The sequence below is a fragment of the Canis lupus genome, chromosome 2, assembly GCF_011100685.1.
Source record: "Canis lupus familiaris isolate Mischka breed German Shepherd chromosome 2, alternate assembly UU_Cfam_GSD_1.0, whole genome shotgun sequence".
Classification (NCBI taxonomy): Eukaryota; Metazoa; Chordata; class Mammalia; order Carnivora; family Canidae; genus Canis; species Canis lupus.
This window is the reverse complement of record NC_049223.1, coordinates 54,422,912-54,441,749: the sequence shown is the minus strand read 5'-3', so window position 1 is coordinate 54,441,749 and position 18,838 is coordinate 54,422,912. Positions and strand designations below refer to the sequence as shown.

Below are 18,838 nucleotides of genomic sequence, written 5' to 3'. Positions count from 1 at the left end.
AGGGATCCAGGTCGGAACGCACGCGACTGCTTCCGTAGCACGACCGTCGCTGTCCCAGGTGCCCCCAGGGAAGGTGCGTGGACAGGTGCAGACCCCACCCTTCCTCCCGCAGCGAGTGTGCGCGTGTGTGCACGTGTGCACGCGCGCGCGGTTCCCGTTTCTGTCGCAAGGAGCTTAACGCACAAAGGATGCTTCTCCTGCCGGCTCCCCCGCGAGGACACCTGGCACCTCCTCGGAAGCTCTCCCCGCTCACCGTCCCCACGGGCCGCGCCACTTCCGTGTGGCAGGAAATCACGTTAGTAATTCGCAACCGGTATTTTTCAAAAGAATAGAACGAAGGAGAAAGAACAGAATAACATCCGGACGCAGTGTGGGTGAGTAAGGGCAGGTTCTGTGCGACCTTTGCCCCGATTCTGGACGTAGGCACCGGTCACCAGATCCCTTTTGGTAACGCGGTTAAGGTAAAAGTTTACAAAACATTCCTACACAACGTTTCTGAACAAAAGCCTGCTGTTAGGCCCGACGGCGACCCCCCGGACGGGCCCTCCTCTGTGCCCTATGCCAGGTGCAGGCCTACCTGCTGCCCCTTTAGTCTCAACCCTAAACCGCCTCGGCCACTGACGAGATCAACGCTAACTTGAGAATAATGAACTTGAATTCTTATGTAGGAAAAAATATATTGTAAAAGTATACGCCGGTCCTGTTCCTCTTCTGTAACATGTCCCTCCTTCCATTTCGTGACCTCCACGCGAGAACTAAACTGCCTTCCTTACCCTCGACTGCAGCCTTTTTCGATGACTTAGGTCAGGGTGACTTATTATTCATACATGCCAGGACCAGCATGATGTCAGATGCATCTGAGCCAAGGGTGCGACCCAGAAGCAGCCTCGCTCTTCCTCAGCCTTGGTCAGACACCACAGGAGACCCACCCCCGCTCACCTCATGGGGCTCAAGAATGCATCAGAATGCCACGTTGCAAAAAAAGAGAAACATTAAAAATTAATGTCCAACACTGGAAGAAAGCTCAGAATCCAGAGATCTCGGTGACTCACCCAAGGTGACGTGCAAAATGTATTATTACAGCAGCCAGAACGAGAATCCAGGCTTTTGAGTCCAACCCCAGTGGGAAGCACTTTGATGTGAATTAAATAAGGAAGCACGGGATGGCCCCAGAGGTTACGAGGGCGGGAGATGAGGGAGGAGTGGAGCTTGGCCGCAACCGGCTGTTCCGTGTATCCACCCGAACCTCCTTAACTCAAACTGACATCTGCGGCTTTTTGTGCCGTGTCATTACTCCACTACAGGCTGGTCTGAGGTTCCTGAGGTTAGGATTCAGAAGAGCTTTCCAACCTCTGACTCGAACGAGCTCTATTTTCCCCAGACATGTAACTTACTATTGAATCTCGTTTTCATGAGAAATACAAAAGCAATCGTGATTCATGTCTCCCATGCTAGCGAGGCTCATATTTCTGAAAATGTGTACGCGTTTCTGATTGTAAAACGACATCTACCGCCTGTGCAAAGTGTAAAAAAAATAAATAAATAAGAAAAAGGAAGAAGATTAAAACAACTTGTTGACCTACTCCTCAGGGGTAACCCATATTAAAATGTGGGTGCATCTAGTCGATCAGAATGCAAAAATTCCCTTGGAACCCAAGTGGGATTACGTTATTTCACATATCCTGCCTTTTCCACTCAATATTACACATCAGTAAAGATTCTTTAAATATATCCTTTATAATGTGGCCAAATATTACATCCTACTGATGAATTTCTACTCATTACACCATTCATTATTACTGAAAATGTTAGATTTTTTTCCCACTTTTTCATAGATACAAATAATGTGGCAGTAAGCATCTTTTTATACAGTTTTTTTGTGAGTATCTCCGCTTCTTTGTATAGAATAAATTCCCAACAGGGAATTACTGTGTCCATGTGTGAGCAGTATTGAGATTCTATAGATGGAAAAAGTCCATTCCAGAAAGGCTGCTTAAATCCAAATAGCAGAATATGAAGGTACCTATCTTCTTTCCCCTGCCAATAATGACTGGTATCATCTTTCAAAGCCTTGAAACTTCTAGGTAAAAAATTTGTATCTTGTTCTGTTCATTTGTATTTCTTAATTTATGGTTAGAATATTATTTATGTTTTGGCTAATTCGTCATTTTTATCTCTATCTCTCCCAAACCCCCTTCCTTCCTCCAGTGTGTGTGCACGTGCATGCACATGTGCGTGTAAATCGAATGTTCATGTCTGTACCCATGCCTCTACTGAAATGACAAGGTTTTACTTATTTATTTGCAAGAGCTCTTTATATAATAAAGATATTAGACTTTTAACTGGGGTGAAAACTTTGGGAATCAATTTTAAATATACAAAATTTAAAGTGACGAGACGCATTCGTTTTTATAACGTCACTAGCATAGCAATAACTCATGCCACCTGCTGGTAACAAAACTAAACAAAATGGACTAATGCTTCATATTTCCAAGATGGGATGCAGAGTTAATACTTTTTCCATGCGGATTTATAGTAAAGTGTTGGGAACAAAAGATGAATGGTTAATTGAAGTCATTTATGATATTTCATACACGTGGATCTTATGACTAAGAATCTTTGTTCACATTTAAATTTTTTTAAGGTTACTTCATTTAAATGGACAATTAAGGCATCTTAGACACTATTAAGAGAAAGCAAAGTTTAGCTCTGCGTCATTTCAAAGCCACTTCTGGACACAGGTATATGTGCCTTATTTGAAGGAATTAAAATCATTGAAAACCCAAGTTTTAGAGTTAGATGAATGGAGAGAGGCAGCCTTATTATTTATTTCTACAAAAGGCATTTTTTAGAAAGATGCCTCTTCAAACCAGAGCTACTCCTACACGCTGATACGTTCTGGTTGTAGATCATTTAAAATCAACACAGACTTGATTCAGCCAGACACATTAGGAAAGCTGCTGCTACTTAATCTGCGATGAAGATGGGTCTTACCAGTTAAAGTTCAGAAGGTCTGCATGTAATTCAACTGGAAAATATGGTTTAATGTGTGGCTTACAGAAAGTAACAGCTATGGAACACATTTGCTGCATGTATGCCCCAGTCAACTGATCTAGAGAACGCTATCCACTCAAAGGTTCTGCAGAAAGAGGCTGTCAAGATGATCAACTAAGTACAGCAACAAGGCCAAGAGGTCACTGATTTCACTCATATCCACGGAGGTCAACAGCCAAGCTACAGGATCTATCACCAAATGGTCTGACATCCCCAGGAAGACAAATGGAAGAGCCACCTTGTAAAAAGCCGTCCTGATAAATGAACTGGACTGACTTTTGGTACCGTGACTCATTACTCAGCCCTTGAGAGTTCGGATATAAACAAAAACGTCAATCACTCCAAGAAGCCCACTGATTTGGTGAGCCATAACCATAGCCTTCCCTAACAATGAAGGCGCTCAGTCTGCTGGGTAAAAAAAGATGCAAAAATCTGGATCTCTGTACAGCTTGTAAGGACCAAATGTAAAAACACTCAAAAACTGAGTTCGTGTATTTTTATAAAATAAACTGTATATTGTCCTTGTCCAAAAAAAGATTCATATGTTAGTCATTCATCTTAACGACCTCTGAACAAGATTTTTTTTTGTGTAGGCTGACTTGGATTTAGTTGACAAAATTTACAAGTTTGTAGTTTATAATCAGAGCAGAAGGCAAAATAATTCCAGAACACGCTCTAATTGTAAGGGAAGGGAGTGGCTGGCCAACACTCAAGTAGAGAGAATAAAACATTAGGCCAGGTCTCATCTGGACAGAATCTGACAGAGACTAGGAATAAAAGGAATAAAATGATTATGTCCCCCAGTGAAAAGCAACTGAGACTATCTCCCTTTTCCTACCATCTAGGCTACCCAGGTTTCCTTCTCATCAGACAACTGAACACAATGACCTTGAAGAGTTCCAACTGGAGACTTTTGTGGTCAAATCCAGTTGTGCTACACCCCAAAACCAAGGGTGACTCAGAATTTTTTTCTGAAATATCGTTTTTTAAATGTTTTATTTAAATTCAATGTAATTAACACATAGTGTATTATTAGTTTCACAGGGAGAATTTAGAGATTCATCAGTTGCATATCGCACCCAGTGCTCATTCCATCAACTTGACCCTCCTCAGTCCCCATCCCTCCACTACCCTATCCCCCACCCCCCTCCCTTCCAGCAACTCTCAATTAGTTCCTTATAGTTAAGAGCCTCTTAAGGTTTTTCTCCCTGTTTCCATCTTATTTTTTCTTCCCTTCCCCTACATTCATCAGTTTCATTTCCTGATGAAATATCATTCTAATGAGCAACAATTGGCTAGATAACTGGACCTGAAGAGTCAGGTGAGGAAAGAGAAGTGGCTCACCAGCTGCTGCCTTTCAAGGCAAAACAAAAATGAAAATAGAAAGGCCTCAGGGCAATTTAAATGGAAAATTATCACCTGGCAAGAGGGCCAGATTTGGATTGGATTCATACTTCTTCACAGGACAACTCTGTTCCAAAGAAACTGGATGCTAAGAAAATTCTAATGTCCAAATATAGAAAAGTGAGAAACATTATAAGAGTTTGAAAATCTCCCAAGAAAATCTGCGGGAACTCTTAAGAATTCTTCCAATGCTTTGGCAAAGTTCAAAAAGACTGAAATTCCAGAGCCTATCTACTCCAGGTACCCTCAGTCTCGGAGCTCCCAGTTCCCTCCCCAGGGAGGGACTCTCGACTAGCAAGGGTCTGCAAAACACTGAAGGGAAACGGGGGAGACAAACACAACGAGGAGGTTGCCACCTTTACCAATGGAGTAGTAAGGTCACCTCAGAAAACTATCCTGTTTTATTAACATTTATTTATTAGAGAGAGAGAGAGAGAGAGAAAATCTTAAGCAGGCTCCCCGTTCAGTGCAGAGCCCGACTCACCACTGTGAGAGCATGACCTGAGCTGAAATCAAGAGTTAGATGCCACCCAGGTGCCCCACTATCCTGTTTTCTAAAAGGAAATCATTTTTGGAGATGCAAAACAAACACCAGTGGGTAGTGGGCACAACCTAGGTGCAGGCACTATCTAGTTAACTCCACTGTAGGGATGAACACTGAACATTGACTCAGAGCAATCCAGTTGCCCAGAGGCACATGGCTAAGTAAATGCCAGGGCTGGCATTTGAACCCAACTTTTCTGATGCAGTTATTGGTATAGGACTGTTCCAAAAGAAGACATGACTCCTGTTCCTCAAGTCTATGATTTTCTGTTAATTTTTGTTGAAGGACTTAATTGATAAATGACTGATAAAAATTATGTTCTTTCAGGAACTCAGCTCTGGGCTCAAAGTGTATCTTTTAAGTCTGGTCTCTTTCCCTGAATTTTTCTTTTTCTTTTCATACAGAAAGGAAACTAAGAGCTTTACCCTGGGATGGAAGGAATGAAACTTTAAAACATACTTGATGAATGCCATCATGAAAAAGGGAAACATTTCAGAGTCGATGGGACCCACCGCCTGCGAACCCTTTCTACCCAGCCATGGCCAGGCTTTGCTTTCCTTTTTTCAGGGACATTTTCTGCAGCAGGGCCCAGGCCATTAAGGGCTTTGAGAAGAATGATATTCTGCTTTTGTAAGAAAAGAAGCAGATTTCCCAGGCATGCTTTGTGTCCCAGACTCTTTCACTAATTGACAGAGTGGTGCTACAGAGCACATTTCCATTTATGCAGTCAGTACATGTCTGCTTCTACATTCTTAAGTTTTTCCTGTTCTTTTTTTTCCCCTCCTTAAAAATTTCTCCTATGAAGTAAGACAACAGTCCCAGTTAACAAAATGAAGTAAAACCAGATTCTTCTTGATGAAAATGAAAATGTCAGTAAGACTTCTCTCTTCATGCTAATCCCCTGTTTGACATGCATGCAATGACATCATTCCACAGAAGCCGGAGACAAATGCAATGTCTGCTGTAATCACAGGCTTAATATGCAGGATAAGGGATGTGGCTGTGGGTATGGGCAAGCCCTCCCCACTGGGCCCTTTCTGGGATACAATGGGACCCTCTAAATGCAGTGGTGGAGTCTTGCTGAGACAATACAACAGAATCAGGAATCAAAGGGCTACCTTGGCCATGGATTCAGCCTCAATTTTCTGATGCAAACGTTGGGTCTCCAAGGGACCATTCAAATAAAATTGCATGTTTTGCATTCAACCAAGTCAAACTGTAGGGTAAATGTGTAAACACGTAAAACTTTCGCTCACAAACATGCAGAAACCAAAGGAAAAAACAAAGCTGTAATTCATCAGGTTTTCATATGGTGACAAGAATCAACGCGGCACTTCTTTGAGCAGAAGTGAGAGGTGGCAGGAAGGGATTTTCTACAATTCCATAGAGGGATTTATATAAACTTGAAATATCTAAAGTCCTTATTAGATAAAGAGAAATGGAAATATTTAGCTCTAGGGAACTTCAAGTACAGAGAACTAATAACGTGATAAAGAGACCAAAAGTCCGAACAAATCACAGTTGAATACTACTGTAGATTTTATAGAGTCCCGAATGTTACTGGTCATTTGAACATTACATCAAGATGAATCAGCTTTTCCCACTTGGCTAACGTTTCTTATTCATTTCCTTGAATAGCAGGTTAATAGCATCAATCACTGACAAAGATTTCTCCCCCCCCCCCTTTTTTTTTATTAAGCACTTTTATCTACAAATCTGTTTTTAAAAAGACAGCATATTTGGTAAACTATTCGTGTATAGTACAAAATATCTGCACATTATTTAGAGTAAATGTGGTATGTTGTTGCCCATGGAACCCATCAAGCGGACGGGAGAATTTGTTTTCGAGAAATGACCTGTAATTCTCTCTTAAAAATATAAGTTGGAAGGGTTTTCAAGATGTCAAGATGATACTACATTCTGCAAGCATTACAGACTTTTACAAACAAAGATCATATCGCTTAATTACTATTTTAGGGATGCCTGGGTGGCTCAGCGGCTGAGTGTCTGCCTTGAGCCCAGGGCGTGACCCCAGGGTCCCAGGATCGAGTCCCGCATTGGGCTCCCCGCAGGGAGCCTGCTTCTCCCCCTGCCTGGGTCTCTGCCTCTCTCTGGGTCTTGTGAATAAATAAATAAAATCTTTAAAAAATATATATGACTTTGGGTTGGAATTAGGAAGGCCGGTGGGCTAATGCGCTGGGAGAAGGAGGAGCCGAATCTATGCTTACCCAGATTTGTGAATTTCTGAAATATTCATGAAAACACACAAAACCAGAGAAACTGGCCATGGCGACCTAAAACACAGAGGTGCCCCCTGGGACGCACCCCTCCAGCTAAGGCTGCCAGCACCCGCTGGGCCGGAGGCGCCGCGACACTTCCCAGGAGCGCCACCCAGGTGTCGCGGTCGCCTGGCTCTAGGCTCACAGAGGGGACAGGGGCCAAGAACGAGCGGGAGGCCGGGCCCAGGCTTCACCTGCCGCGCCGCTGGACCCCCTTCCCAAGCCCCTTCGACAGGACAGCTGCCCCCCCCCCATCCTGGGGGACCCGGCGGAGCCTGACCCTACACAGAACCTGCCCCCACGGCACCATCTGAGCCCCGTGGCGCCGGTAAACAGAGGCAGAGGGAGGCCCGGGAGGGCCACAGGCCGGTGCCATCCTCCCCGCATCTCCTCTGTACGGGGGAGCCCCAGGGGCCCTCTCGTTCTCTGTCAAACGCAGAAGCTCTCAGTGGCCACAGCAAACTAGTGCCTGCCAGACCACAGGGCACAGGCTGGGGATGTGCCCCCAGTCAGATGCACAGGCCTTAGGCATGGAAGCCTGAAGCCGTCAGGGCCCAAGTGGGCAGTGACAATCGCACGGGGCCCCCACAAGCCTCTCCGTTGGCAAATGCTGACTCCGGGCAGACCTCTCCCTGTAGAACAAGGAGAACACAAATAGAAAAAAATCTCTGAAAAGATTTCACACCACGAGAAAAAAATGAGCATCATCTTGTGGCTTCATGGAAAATCCTCTTAGAATCAAGAGATGGTTCTATAGGGAACACAATCAAATTTTTCAAAAATGATACTTGGTGTCTACAGAAAATGGTAGACACCATCTCTCCAAGAGGACAGAGAACCAACATAGACTGAGCTGATTCACAGGCAGACGTTTAAAAAGAAGCCAGTGGCATCAACAAAAGGATTGCAGGAAAAACAAAATGCACCTGTAGGATTTAAATCTGCAGCCAAGGACATGGGGAGTAGAACGGCCACTGCAGAACACGGACAGCGACGTACAGGGCAAATGTGGGGCAAAGATCAAAGAGAAAATGATGAGACGCAGGATGAGTATGAAGACAAGTTCTAGCATAGGAACTACACATATTCTTAAAGTTGAGCTCAAGACGTACAGAGACAGAAGCAACGCAAAGGATAAATGGAAAAGAGCTTGGCTACTTGACAAACGGTGGAGTCTGCAGACTGAGAGTTCAGGCCACTTTGGGAAAAAAAATTCACAAAAAAACAACTTGTATCTCAACATTTCTTTACAATATATTTTAATCTCAGAGTCAGGAGAGTAGCCAAGATCTGGGAGGGAGCTACCAACTGAGAAAGTTAATCTGTCTGCAACTGGATTTTTACCACCTCCACAATAACCCCTGCAAAGGGAAGAAAGTCTGCTCCATGTCAGACTTACAGAAAAGGCAGGTTTTATTTTTGTTTTCCCATTAAGGGGCACTGGTTTCATCCAATACATGGGCCATCTGCTTCAGTCACATCCTACGCGGCACAGCAGAAGTCATTTTATATGCAAAAGTAGAGGTGTTAGATATGTCCTCCGTAGGACGAGAGATACCAACTGCCACGGAGGAGGAGGAGGAGACACTTAAACCAGAAGGTCAATGACAAACAGCAGAGATGTGATGACATGAGAAGCCACTTAGAAATGGGCTGGATAAAGGAAACAGCAGTTCAGAGGGCTGGCCTGACAGAGCCCTGACAGTCACCCGGCGTCGCTGAAGCAGGCACATGGGACGCGCCGCAGGACAGGTTCGGAACCTCGAGGACCACGTGCGTAAGGTGTGGTCCAGAGGGACCCGGGAACCCTAACCAGGTCACAGCACCAACCTTTGACTTACGACCTAGACACTTTGCCTCGCTTCTCTATCATCCGGATTTTTGCAGTGTACACAGGTGTGATTAGTCCCAGGCTTAGAAAGGCCGACGAACATGCAGACAGGCCTCTCTCACTCCCAGTCTCCCCTCAGAGCAAAGTGGCAGAATCTTTACAGGAATGCTCGTATCGTCCAAGAAATATTTTTAAATCGTGTCGGTGCAAGTGCTCCTGTTTCCTACAACATACACCAACGTAGCCCCACGCTGATCTCCATGAAATTCAAGACACAGCTGTGCACCCTAGCACTGTAACCTAGGCAGGGCCGTGAATGCTGCAGGAGCAGGGAACCACGAACACCGTGTACCACATCTCCCATAGAAAAGGAAGCGCATCCACCACAAATCTCAACTCTGCAGCTCTCTCACCCACCCCTTGCTAGAGGCCCTTCCTCCTTTACATTGTCAGAGAGCACCGGAGGTCTTCCCGGGTGCTTACCACAGATCGTGCTCCACAGTGTAGGCCTACCCAGCTGACGTCTACCCCCTGACCTACCTTGAGCTCCTCCGAGACCAGGTGGGAAGCACGGATATATTTCGTTTGTGTATAGGATGCCAGAGCAGATCCCATAAGATAAGCAATATGCATTTGTAGAAAGAATAGACTGAGCGTATGTGTTTCCATTCACTGTGCAGCCAAGCACGTGACTGTATCCCAAGAATTCCAAGAAACTTCACATAAATAAATAACACATCTTGGCTTTACATACTCGCCACACTTATCAACCTGACATACAAACCACTCTTTAAATACTTGAATGGCCTTGTTTCACTAGACATTAATATTCTATCATGGAACATTAACTATAATATAAAAGAAACAGACAATAAAACCTAAATTCATAAGTGCTAAGTAATTTGTCCGTAAGAGCCCAAATCTACTTAGCAGCAGCAGAAGGGATTAGAACATGGATTTCCTACCCCCACCTTCACCCTATTGTTTCTCAAGACGCTGGCTCTTAACCAGAGCCTCTAGGTTGCCAAGACTTTGAAAGTAATTGATAGCTTATAAATAAACATTTTGCCACACCTCGATGTTTGAAGGAAATCTATAATAAAGAAATTATTCGCAATATAAATAATCAGTGCAAATTTTCAGGCTTCTGGTGCAGCTTATTTTTCAAACCAAGGAGCTAATTATAGTTTCTCACACCCATACCACCTCATCACCCGTTGTCATACAAGTTCTAAACCAGTGCTCTATGCCAGGCACTGTTCTCACGCCTCCTTAGTTCTATGGTTAAGAGATAGTTATGTTCCCTTTATCACTCAATTGCAATTGGGAGAAAGTCATTTCTGGAAAGTAGAGTCCTGAAAGATGGGAAAAAATCTAGCCCTATGATTACCTGATTCAAGCTCTTTGGTCTCCATGTTTCTCATTCTCCAACCTACTCAAAGTAAGTTTTTGTTTGATTGGTTGTTTTTCTTTTCGATCCTTTCAAGTTCTTAAAGTTGTAACTTGGTGGGGGCGCGGGCAAATATCTAATGTTATATTTTTGATGAGTCTGCTTACCAAGCATAGAAAATTCATTTGTTCGTTAAAGGATTCCAGCAACAGAGATTTCTATCTGATGATGGAATCCTATTTCTAAATGACCTCGGAGTGAGTCAATTTGCCAAATTATTTCCCATATATTTATATGCTGGAATGTTATTCCAAAGGCTCCAAATAGTCTATGTTCTGCGTATAAAGTAATAAAAATAAGGCACAGAATAACAATGTGTGTAACTAATAGATAATGCAATGCTCCTTTTAAAAAGCAGACAACTATCTCCCCAGATACTTTAAAATAACCCAAACCACCATTATGTGTAGAAAAGAAGACCGTCATTGGAGAATGCAGAGCGAAAACCGGGGGAAAGGGAAAGACAGAGAGAAGAGAAACTGGAGGGAAATCAGTGACATGAAGTGGGGGAAAGGCATGAGCGACGCAGGTGAGAAACCAATGAAAGGACAGGAGGTGAGCCCACATGAAATGTCTTTTTCATCAACAGAGATTAATGTGGATGTTCTAACGCTTCTTTAAGATGAAATTATGGTTTTGAAATAATATAAAAGCAAAAGCATCCTCACACACACATATAATTACACGTGTACCTACACACATCCACACAATTTTAGCCCTAAAACCAGTCAGGTCCTAGGATCTACAGGTACTCTGGGCAGTCCGAAAGCACGGGCAACAGGCCTTTTAAAATAATGTCACTTCTCATTTCTCTCATCACTTGGTCAGGTGTTGTGTTTATTAGCTCATCAGGAGGGAGATGGTGAAATGGAGAAGACAATTATCTATTTAAAAACTAAGTTTTCATATACAAGAGCATAGGAACTAGGAAGGAAAAATGTTGGGATTTATGAGTGGGGTATGCTGGTTGTACCTTAAAAGACAATGTAAAACCTATCAGGCTAATGCATATGTTGCAAACAGCCTTTTTTTTTTTTAGCTGCCTGGAAAATTGCCATCATCTGTTTCTCTAGAGCAGTTCTGGGTCCTGTTGCAATATCTAGAACCAACTGCTAGAACTGCTTTTTCTAAAGCAGTGTAACAGCCAGGGATATGTGTTCTTCTCTATAGAGTTATATCCGTAGTGACATGACATTTGGCCAACTCTATAATATAAATGGTTTGCTCATTAAGGTCTCAGGATTAAGAACTCACTTCTAAACAACAAACCCCCACATGCACAGAGCAGTTACCACTAGTGTTCACTGTGAGGACCTGAGACACACAGGACTTTCTTCCTGAATCAATCATCCAAGGAAAGCTCAGTTAGATTACTCTATGGTTGGGTTCCATGGAGGGAGCAAAGTGCATTCTTTTGTGAGAGTGAGTCTCTCTTGGCTAAGCTTCAATACCACGTCAATATCTGCCTGATGAGTGCCATGAGTTTTAAAAGCCATCTTTGAAAATACCACTTTATTTTGGAAGAAAAATGAGTAACATATTCCTAGGGGAGGTTTTCTAGCTCACGTACATCAGGGGCTATCATATAAATTTGGCATAGAACTCTAAGTACATTCTAGATAAATCTGAGTCGGGCATGTAACAGAAAGGAATATATTACTGGACTCTATATTCTCAAAAAGGTAATAATAACACAAGGAATTACTGGCAACCTTCTATTAACCAGAATATTGGATGAGCCGAACCACCATTCTTCTCATCCATAGAGAGAACATCATTAATGTTGTACCTATTTTACTTCATTCAGGTTTTTAGAACAAGCTGTAAGGTTTGCTCTAAAAATAGTAATGGTTCTAGTAGGCATATTAAACCTTTTTTTTTTTTGCAAACATGATCATTTTAGGAATAAGACAAATTGAAAACATTACCTTAAAGGTACTAGTTACCAACAGTCAATCGTATGATGCATTACCATAAAAATCACATCTCCTTCTGTATAATCATGGCTTTCTAATAACGATTACCTGCATGCAAGATGTACACTGTCAGTAATGATTTGGTTTGAGCTTTGCCTCCCAAGGGCATTCATTTCTACATGTAGTGACTTGTTAGATTACACTGTGCTAATTTGGTGGTTCGCATGACAAGACATGCATAGCTGATCATGCTTATTAAAATGCAGGCCAATTGTCCATAACAAATGATGTCCCTGGCACTTTTAACACACTCAACCGAGAGATGAACTCATGAGGTTCAATCTTTAGCCTCCTTGCAAAGGTCTGTGAATAAGGAGCTCATCTAAAGCTGAATGCAGTACCAAACATCAATGTGGAAATTCTAATTTTAATGGAGAAAAAAATGTAGCTATTTCCTGTTTGTCATTATGTAGATGAAACACTCATGCATTTGACTTTTGAAATACTTGCCATGCAGGTGTTTGGCATTGTGCAAACAGGATTAAGTTTTGTCTTGTTTGATGTGTCCCCAAGGTGAAGACAGATGTGAAAAGCCCCAAAGGCCAAGAATCCCACTGAGAAATTGCTTAAGTGTCAAAAAGCTGTGCACCTCCCCCTAAAATTAATCCTAGCAGATGGGACAGACAGATTTTCTAAACTAAATTCTTTCATCGATATTTTAAAACCTGGATTAAAAACCATTTTAAGCTCAACAGGGAACAGGACAAAATCTCTTCTGCACGTCAGTGATGAGGCAATTTAGTAAAACTTCAAGGAACCATAGAACATAAAAACTGGAAGGGACTCAGATCACTTAGTCTACCCTCTCCCAAATTGTGTTCTACAGAAATCTAGATCCCGGGGAAAGAATGAGGGTAAAGGTGACTAGTCAGAGAGGTTAGGGAAACATACAGTTATACGACATTAAACAGGCCCAGTCACCTGCAGTTACATACTTTACGGTGCGTGGGCCATAGTTCCCAGACTCACACTGTGGACTTCTTCTCCACCACCGTCTATCATTTCACTGAGCAGCTAGCAGGAATTCCAGATACCCCCACCTAGTCTAACCCCTTTATGCTGCAAACCAAGAAAGGCCTCACAGCTCAGGGGGCTACAGAGGCAATAACAGTCTTGGGTGGCCCAAGCTGCTACATGGAGTCAGGCTTCCAGAACTCTCTGGAGACGGGCAGCAGCTCACAACAGATGTTCCTTCCCTGCTTCCCTGGCCAGAGGAACAATGGAATCAGGTACTTTCTATCTCCAAAGTGCCCGTTTTAGCCTTGGGACACTGAACAACTTACTGCAGCTTTATTTTCATAAAATCTTTCCCTGGGAACCCTGGGTGGCGCAGCGGTTTAGCGCCTGCCTTTGGCCCAGGGCGCGATCCTGGAGACCCGGGATCGAATCCCACGTCGGGCTCCCGGTGCATGGAGCCTGCTTCTCCCTCTGCCTGTGTCTCTGCCTCTCTCTCTCTCTATCTGATGTGACTATCATAAATAAATAAATAAATTTTAAAAAAAATAAAATAAAATCTTTCCCTTTCACCATCTCTCCCAAGTGTCTTCAGAGTCGACCAATGGACAACTTTTCAGCACTCAAAGATGAAGACAAACTTGAAATCAAGCCTATACATGGAGTCGAGCAGTTTTGTTTTCACATGCTTTCAGTGGGGGGTGAATCCTTAAAAAGGCAATTCAATCTTTTCAGAATTAAAGGGCTTAACTAAAATGTAGCCCTGTACTAGGAAATGATTCGGTTTGGAGCCAATATTCCTTGGTCACAAAGAGAACCCAGCACATTAGATCTGTTGTATGTATGCCCCAAATCTGTATAGGTTAATACAATTTCAGGGCATATTTTTAATGCATGTGTATTTTTTAAAATAACCTGAACAAACAGAATGTACAGAAGGGCCCTCCTGCAAAATCCCCACTGGACGCATAGTATACACTCCCTCCTGTTCGTTATCTTATTTCCACATTCAACTGTAAGTACCTCTCAGGCCAGGATTACTCACACATCTTCTCGTGGCCTGCAGGCCCAGGCACTCAAACTGTGTCTTTACTGCAGGAACGACTTACATAACTATTTAATGACAGACTGGCTCATAATAGGGCACCTTCTAAAAAGACATACCATACACTGTGAAAAGATCATCTTCTCTCCCCTGGATCAGAGTATGATAAGGGATCCCTCCCTGTCCCCTTCCCTTCCCTTCCCTTCCCACGCCCCTCTCATGCTTGGTCACAAACATCAGAAAGGGAAGAGTTCCAGCAAGCAGTTTTCACCCATTTCACTGGTCTTTTATGGGCGGACATCAAACCCCAGGAGAGTTTCGAAGGCCAAACACAACTGCTCCCGATGGCTGCAGAGCTCTGCACCAAGAGAATGTTGTTGGCTTGGGCTACAGAATCCATTTCGTCTCCAGCTTTACTGCTATCAAGTTAGCTGCCCCAGATGAGACATTTCCATCGACTGACATCTTGGGAACCAAAGAACAACATCTATACGGTGCAGTGTCCTTGGGGCACGGTGTGCTAGATAAGTGGGGTCCCCCTGGGGAGCAGCAGTTCCTTCCCCAGACTCTCCATGTGAGATGCAAACAAGGAATCTGTGAATTTGGTCCCAAATCCTCAACTGTGGCTCATCTACGGATAGCCTCCAATGACCACCTGCTTGATTAAGGCAGCGCTGGTAAAGGGCAGGTTGAGAGAATGTTCCAGACCAAGGCAGACTCCGGGTAGCTCCTACTTTATCTGAGCCCCTCGGGCAATTAACCCCACAGGGCAATTTTTAGAGCCAGCCTCAGTTGGAGTCTTTAAAATGAGGTGCGGTCTAAGAGAGGGGAGACACATCCAATAAAACACCACCTGCCCTAGGCTTGTAGTGTTTATTTTTAATTAGGAAATTTTATGCTTAAATCATCTGTAGCCTCTGGTTGCATTTTCTGTAAGCAGACCTCTCGGCAGTCCTCACTGCAGGCAGGTCTTTAACATAGGCTGGGATGCTTTATAAAAACAACGTAATTTTTGTCTTGTGTTTATGCTAATTCCTGCAGTGCCTGTGGTCCGTTTTTTAAGTGTGCTTCCCCCAGGGGCACTTCTTACTTTCTCACATTTCTCTAGGACCAAGGAAATCTGACTTCACACGCAATAGAAATTACCCTTAGACCAGAGAGAGAAAACAAAAGGCGTAAGCCCTGGAGTATGATGTTTGAGGATACTTGATGGTTGCCTGGGTAGCGTTTAATTAGCCCCGGGTTGTGGCTGGGGGTGGGGGTGCTGGTACCTGGGTAACCTTTGTCATTAGGACTAAATCTGCACTTGGACAATCAAAATGCAATGCTTGTTATGATCTCCATTCTTACCCCTTGTCTCTGCAGGGATTTGAGTAAATCTGCTTCTCTCTCTCTTTCTCCCGCCCCACCCCCCCACCCCGTGTGTCTGTCTCTCACACACGCACTTTGTAAATAAAGAAAACACTCTTTGTTAGTGTTTTTTAAAGCTGTGAATGACTTATTTTCCCGAGTAAACTGTCAACAGTGGGATACCTCATTCCTCCATACATCCCTGTACAATTCCTCACTCAATAATAAGCACTAAAAAAAAAAAAAAAATTACTATCGCCTTTTATTTTAAAAAATCTGTTAGTTCATACTTTGTTCCTCATCTTCCACCCTTATTTCCAGCATGGCTTCCATAGATGCTCAACAAAGTGCCCCAGAAAGAACATGCAAAATCAGGCAAGAAAAAAGGAAAGGCACTAGAGTCACTTGGTGTGGTTTGCTGACACGGCTGCTTTAAAAAAATAATAATAAATTTTTTAAAAAGTAGAAAAACAAAACGACAACAATAAATCTCTACCAGCAAAAAAAAAAAACAGGGGCGGGCAGCCTGGGGAGGGCTCAGTGATTGAGCGTCTGCCTTCAGCCCGGGGTGTGATCTTGGGGACCAGGGATCAAGTCCCATGTCAGGCTCCCTGCATGGAGCCTGCTTCTCCCTCTGCCTGTGTCTCTGCCTCTGTGTGTGTGTGTGTGTCTCTCATGAATAAATAAAATTAAAAAAAAAAAAAAAAACCTAGGGGCTTTCTTTGCTGTCTGGAAATGAAGACCAAAGTGCCAACATTCCACATGAGACGCAGTCCTTGGCTGGCGATGTTAACAGCTGTTCTGAAATCCACTAGGTTGGATTTAATGGCCAGGTTACTGTCATTCCCCCAAATGGCTACTGGGCCCTGGGAGCTACTTTTCTGCCTTCCTGCCCATGTCTATCTGTTGAGTGGTTTCACGGTGCCCATTAGGAACCATTACGGTCGGCAGAGTAAAATATTTTTTTTTACTCTTAAAAAAAAAAAAAAACGAGATGAATAGGTATTTCCAGGGCAGTCTGAAGGAGCCATCGTTAATGATGGCAATGAAGGCACATGAACGTGGCAATGAAACACCATTTTATTCCTCCCTGTTGGCCACACCTACCCCAGGGGAAAAAAACATCACACTCGTGTGTGAGGATAAAATAACATACAGATCCCCAAATTTCAAAGTTGAGCAAAATATAAACCTCGCAGGAGTTACGCCTTGTGTTGCATATACACTACAAAATTCTGATTCTTCACCACAGAAAGTTCGACCTTTTCACGGTTTCAAATAACCGCAGGTGGGGGTGACCAAGCAGTGCCAGGCTCTGCGCTCAGGCTGCGACATGTGAATGGGAGCAGTGGAGCGGGAGGGGCCGCCAATTCTCCAGCAGCCAACCACGGCTGGGTGGGAGGCCAAGGGCAGGGGGCAAGTGGGGGAGAGGCCCATGGTTTGCATGAAAATGGGAGTCCCCTTCCCAGGCACACACATTGACCTCAATGGATGTCCAACAGGGGCCTGGTGGCTTCCACAAAATAAGACTCTGTTTGTGGTTTGCCTCTCCTACCAGGGTTCCTCCCATAACCTTGGGTGATGGTGCCGTGAGAAAAGATGAATCCTGTGGGCATGTGGGCAAGCGTCTGTACCTATGCATGTGCAACCCCAGAGGGAGAGGGAGAGGGAGAGAGGGAGAAAGGGAGAGAGGGAGAGAAAACGAAGATAACGTATTTGCTTTCCCTCTGAAATCACAGGTTCTCTGAGGGTCAAGTCAACCTCCCGAACACAACTAAATGTGCATTTGTGTGCTTTCTGGTTTAAAGGTTGGGAGCAGGGCTGAAAACACACTCATTACTCCCTGTCATAGAGCAGGTGACGCATCCTAGGCACATACAATTAAGCTATCATTCCGCACGACAGACTAAACAGACAAGTCTAGACTGATAGAGAGGGCAACTAAAAATACTCTTGGACCTCTTCTAAGAGCACTTTGGCATTTTCTTATCATTCTACTGGCAAATGTTGTGAAACTTTGCCTCATTGATGTCAGGGGGAGTAGAGGATCCGCATGACTTAAATTCAAAGGGCTCCATTTTAATTCTCCATCAAAAACCCATCTAGAGGCCAGATATTTTTAGCAGTCACGTAGCACAAATCTAAGGATGCTCGGCGGTGGTTTGTGTCTCCTGCAGAGGAGAGGTATGGCTTCCTAAGCAGAACCACCCATACACACTACAAAACCCATCACATTGCAGGAAGATCTCTACAATTGCGATGAATCCTAAACTCTAAAACCATTGGCAAAATGCAAATCAGCCAAGGTCTTACCGTTGATTCCACTAAGAAAATAAACCACCAGAAATCTCGGCTTCTTAAAATTGGCAAGGTCTATGGCCACTTGTTGCCTAGACAGAGAACCACCTAGGAGAACGGAGGGGAAGCTGTCCCCCACGGGTGGATACCCCATGCAGCACCCTCACCAACATCAGCATCTGGGTCCAGCAGGACCGCATGACGGACCGTCTCCAGCCCCGCCTGGAGGTCCTGCTATACCAGCACCTGAACGCATCACCTCCTTTTCACTCTCATGCTCAAGGGACCTTCCTAAATTCGGTCACACCGCATGGCCGCCTCCTACCCATGACCGGAGGCTACGTGTCTTCTGATAATACCCAGGCAATTGTTTCTCTGAAAAACATCTTTGATAAAAATTTTAATAAAATTGCCAAAAGGAAGCCAGCCAACATCCAAGCCAGTATTTCCCACAGATGATAATAATCAGCAAATGCACAACTCAGATAGGCTCTCAGCAAAATAGCCACTTTGAATGCTAACCTACGTTGACTGGTTTAACCATGTGACAAGGCACTGTTTCAAGATTTTACTCGATCCTCACCCAAGTGCTGTGAGATAGATGCAACTGTCCCTGTTTTACAGGCTCTAAAACCAAGGCATAGAATGATTAA

The 18,838-nt window shown here is 43.8% G+C and overlaps 1 protein-coding gene and 1 long non-coding RNA gene across 3 annotated transcripts in view; one reads left to right on the top strand and one right to left on the bottom strand.

Moving 5' to 3' along the window:
• The window catches only part of MAP1B (microtubule associated protein 1B), an 83,216-nt gene that overhangs the window by 51,993 nt on the left and 12,385 nt on the right, over positions 1–18,838 (bottom strand). The gene's annotated exons all lie outside the window — the stretch shown is intronic.
• LOC119870290 lies at positions 10,363–14,383 on the top strand. 2 transcript variants are annotated; one of them, XR_005355662.1, is made up of 3 exons: positions 10,363–10,553; positions 10,973–11,091; positions 14,079–14,383. It is a non-coding gene; the product is annotated as an uncharacterized LOC119870290 (long non-coding RNA). The 2 variants fall into 2 exon arrangements; XR_005355661.1 differs by having other exon boundaries at positions 10,973–11,117.